We start from the raw sequence: 5,069 nt of genomic DNA on the forward strand, positions 1-5,069 counted from the left end.
AGCTTCAGAGATGCAGACCGAAACCTTCCACGCTGGCAATCCATTTACCCACGTTCTCCCTGGCACTGGGTGAGCGGTGTTCTTCCGCGAGGCCTTCCCTGGTTTCCACATCATCTAAGCTTCCTGTTCTCTCTGCATCCTATGTCCTCATGAAGCATGACTCTCTGTTAAAGACTTCGTCTTCCAATGCCTGCCTTATCAGAACAAAACACACTGTGAAGTCTTGTAAGTTTGCCCAGGCATTTTTTGGTGTACAAACCCTAGCTTACTGTGACCGCTGGCTTCGTCCTCTTCTTACAAGTCTGCACGACTCTCTTCTATCTGCGCCAGGTATCAGCCTTGCTTCCAGCATTTACATGGCTCTGTGATAGGGTTTCTGGGCACATTTCTTCTTTGGTAATGTCCTCTTTTCTGCCAAGATCATTTGCAATTGCATAGTTATTTGGCATCTTACACCCCTCTCTCTTCACCTTTCTGTCCTTCCCCTTATCTCTTAACTACAGCTTTAGCATAATTTTGATTAAATCATTTTGTGGCTTGTAGTTTTGCTGCAAGCCAACATATTATATTTCCTTTCTTTTATAATTAACTGTTAATTCTAAATTTAAAAACAGTATCATTTTCCGTTTATGAGGCATTATGTTTTTATGATTAATGCTTCAAGTGTTCGCCACAGCTCCTCGGTGTGATTTTTCATGTGATCAAGGCAACTTCATTTTGTTGTGATCCTCTGTGTGTGTTGGTATTTTTTCCCATGCTCTCTACAACCTTTCAGTAAAATTTTCCATGTGATGAGAAAGTCAGATGTTGTGATTTTGTTCCAGAGACATCGCTGCTTGGAGATCTCTGGCTTCCTGTTTTAACATGACCTCACTGATAGATAGGCCAGCTGCTTGCCTAACATTCTAGAGCTTTCCCTTCATTATCATACTATGCATCAGTGTAGGTCTCATAAGGACACAGGAAAGGGGGAAGCTCAATATAAAGAATTACTGGGGCCAGCGCTGTAGCACAGCAGGTTCATGCCCTGGCCTGAAGTGCCAGCATCCTATGTGGGCGCTGGTTCAAGACCTGGCTGCTCCACTTCTTCTTTTTTTTTTTTTTTTTTTGGACAGGCAGAGTGGACAGTGAGAGAGAGAGAGAGACAGAGAGAAAGGTCTTCCTTTTTTCCATTTGTTCACCCCACAATGGCAGCTGCGGCCGGCACACCACACTGATCCAAAACCAGGAGCCAGGTGCTTCTTCTAGTCTCCCATGCGGGTGCAGGGCCCAAGGACTTGGGCCATCCTCCACTGCACTCTTGGGCCACAGCAGAGAGCTGGACTGGAAGAGGAGCAACCAGGACAGAATCCAGCGCCCCGACTGGGACTAGAATCCGGGGTGCCGGCGCAGCAGGCGGAGGATTAGCCTATTGAGCCGCAGTGCCAGCTTCTGCTTCTGATCCAGCTCTCTGCTATGGCCTGGGAAAGCAGAAGATAGCCCAAATCCTTGGGCCCCTGCACCTGCGTGGGAGACCTGGAAGAAGCTCCTGGCTCCTGGCTTTGGATCGGCACAGCTCTGGCAGTTGCAGCCAATTGGGGAGTGAACCAGTGGATGGAAGACCTTTCTCTCTCTCTCTCTGACTCCCTTTCTCTCTCTTTGTAACTCTGACTTTCAAATAAATAAATCTTTTTAAAAAGAATTATTAAACTATTATGGGAGAATAAATTCAAAGACATAGGAAAACTGAAAGTGTACCCTAGGGTTGGTTGAGTGACAGTTCCAAGGAGAGACAATTTTGGAATGATGCCTCCTCCTTTCCTAAAGTTGTACTTTTGCTAGAGAAGGTATGGTTACAGCCTCCTGGAGGGCAAAAAAGTCTACTGGACTTCTGGGGCCAGATCTTTTCCACAGTCATCGGTAAGCAGGAAGCAAGAATCTGGGGTGCAAGCCAGCCAAGGCAGGACTTGAGGGTACACAGAGGGAGATGGGGGCCTCACTGCAGTCAAAGGCCTAAAAGTCATTGTGTGTGTCAGAAGGGCCACAGCAGCATAGTACCTGGGCTCTAACCAAGACTGCAAAGCTCCAAGAGATTCACGTCCTGGCTGTGTGGCTGGGGCAGAGAACCACTGATGTCCCTACACAAACACAATGCCAACAATGTACCAGGAGCAAAAAAGCAAAATGCAACAATCAGAAGCAGAAAGAACCTTCCAGAAGTGCCCCTCTAGTGCCCTCTACTGACGAAGCCTAATATCATGTTCAGAGTAAAAGGGGGAAGCCTAAAAAATTCATTATTGCGTAGCAGGTACTGAAGGGTGAATTTGGAGTGGAAAGGCTTCAAATGAACACCTGGCACAGCCCACCTGTTTGGCTACTCAGCTTCCATTTGTATCCTCATACATAAATTTGTTCATCACACAAGACAAAGCAACTCAATATTTCTACCTAATAAGATACAGACTTCATGGGGCTGGCACTGTGGCTCACTTGGCTAATCCTCCGCCTGTGGCGCCAGCATCCCATATGGGCGCCAGATTCTGTCCCGGTTGCCCCTCTTCCAGTCCAGCTCTCTGCTGTGGCCCGGGAGGGCAGTGGAAGATGGCCCAAGTGCTTGGGTGCCTGCACCCACGTGGGAGACCAGGAGGACGCTCTTGGCTCCTGGCTTTGGATAGGTGCAGCAACCAACCATGGCGGCCATCTGGGGAGTGAACCAACAGAAGGAAGACCTTTTTCTCTGTCTCTCTCTCTCTAACTCTACCTGTCAAATAAAAAAAAAGATACAGACTTCTTACCAAGAAGGAGTTGTCACTTTTCCCTGTATTAAGAAGATGCATAGTTCCAACAATGACTGCAACCGTGACTGGTTCTATTAATTACTCTTCAAATGTAGTCATGGTTCTTAGAATATTCTGTTACCTAAAGACAAAATTATACAGTTGACCTCCATCAACATGCATAAAAAATGAGAGTAGGAGGGAGACAGTAGAAGGAAATAGTATACATATGCATGTAAGAAGCAAAGGGAAACCATGCAAAGCTTCTACAGTCGTCAATTCTTTAGCTTATCATGGGTAGTATTTCTAGCTTCTGTTTGCCATTGTCCAGTCCCCTGAACTCCGTTGTGTAGCAGCAGTCCAATGGACCAGGTAACCAATGGTTTCTGCCGGTCTGCACAATGTCATCAATGTGGTGGCCCAGTGGAATGTTTTGTGGAACAGCAAGATGAACCAGATCTCTGCAGACTGTACTGTGGTAGGAAGAGGAATAATTATGTAGCTCTGGGGTAAGGGGGATCTCTGAAGACACACTGTTGGCTCAGACAACTAAAATCAACTGCTCTGCTGGACCTTGAATACTGGTACCAAAGAAAGGGTATTGACCAGGTCCATGGTGGTGTACTAAGTGCAATGAGCTGTGTTGACTTGCTATAATAAAGATTCTTTATAAGTGGAGTCTCATCACAAGATTGAGTTTAGGACAGTCAACTGTCACTTTCTAGGATCAGCTTGGTTTCTGCATGGATCAACAGGTGAATTAAATAGGTAACTCATCCTCCCTGCTTCTGTAAGTCTGTAATGTGTATTAATCTGAGCAACTCCTCTGGGATGCGGTATCGATTCTGGCTTACTATTCTGATAGGGAAAGGATGTTTCAAGGGGCTTCTATTTAGCATTTCCTGCCACCATCTCCCTTGTTGCCAAATATTTAGGAACTGGAGAAACAGCCACGGAGTGTGCCTGCCTGGCCACCATAAGCCTCCACTTGGATATGGGCACAGAACATTTTGAGTGACCTGACATTTGGCACTGATTTTCTGCTTGGGTCAGAATTTGAGAAATTGAAATCCTGAGAAGCAAAATACACCTCTCAGTGCTCCCATGGGGCAAGAGAGAGAACAGTAAGGCCTACCCAAGAGGAGAGGCCTTGATGAACCCTAAGCCTTGTGGTTGGGCCCCTCCATGGTGACTACAGGAGGAAGAGTAAACTGGAAATAACCTGCCTTCAGTAAATTGAAGAAGGCTCTTCTCCAATCAGCTCAATCCCTGATCAGTTGAGATGATCTGCTCCAAGCTGTCTACAGAAGTTAAACCTAATCCTCTCTGGAAGAGGATGACATCATTCAAAGCCTCAAGTTAGCTCTCAAATGTTCATTCCCAATGTCTAGCACTCAATTAAAAAATGTTATATATATATATATACACACACACACACATACACACACAATAATTCAAGAATTGGCAGAGAAGATTTTTTTCCCATTAAATAATGGAGGGTCTATTTTATACCAATATATGGATAAAACCACATCATATAAAAACAAACCATACCATGTACAAAAATTAACTCCAAAATGCTAGATATAAATGTGAAACGTAAAATAAACATGACTTGCAAAAGTTAACATAGAAGAACAATTTTAAGACACAGGATAGGCAAAACAGAATACAACAGAGCACAGCAAATATTAACCATAAAGAAAAAGATTGATAAATCATATCACATTAAAATCAGAATCTCTGATCATAAAATCAGAACCTCTGTTCAGAGTATTTAAATGTAAGACACACAGTGGAGAAGATATGCATAATACTTATAATTGATAAAAGGCTTGAATCCACAAAACATATGTTTAAAAATTCTGGTATATCAAAAAGAAAGTTCAAACAACCTAATAAAAGATGAGCAAAAAACTTACACAGAAATTTCATAAAAGACTTTCAAATAGTTAATAAGCGTATGGAATTGCACCTTAGTCATCAGGAAAATGCAAATTAAAATCACAGTAAGATACTACTACAAACCCACCAAAATTACTCAAATTAAGATGATTGATCCTATCAAATGAAAATGTGGCAACATTTTTAAAGCAAAATATATGAATATTTATGACTCAGTAATTCCATTTTTTAAGTAGATGTCTGTGAAAGACAGAATAATGGCCCCCAAAGATGTTAATATCCTAACACCTGGCATCAGTGAATATGTTATCTACCTTGTAAAAGGGATTTTGTAGATATGAGCAAACTGAGACTGTTTTCAAATATATTTTGTTTTGTTTATTGCAAAGGCAGAGTGACAGAAAGAGG

This window comes from Lepus europaeus, chromosome 14 (genome assembly GCF_033115175.1).
Source record: "Lepus europaeus isolate LE1 chromosome 14, mLepTim1.pri, whole genome shotgun sequence".
Lineage (NCBI taxonomy): Eukaryota > Metazoa > Chordata > Mammalia > Lagomorpha > Leporidae > Lepus > Lepus europaeus.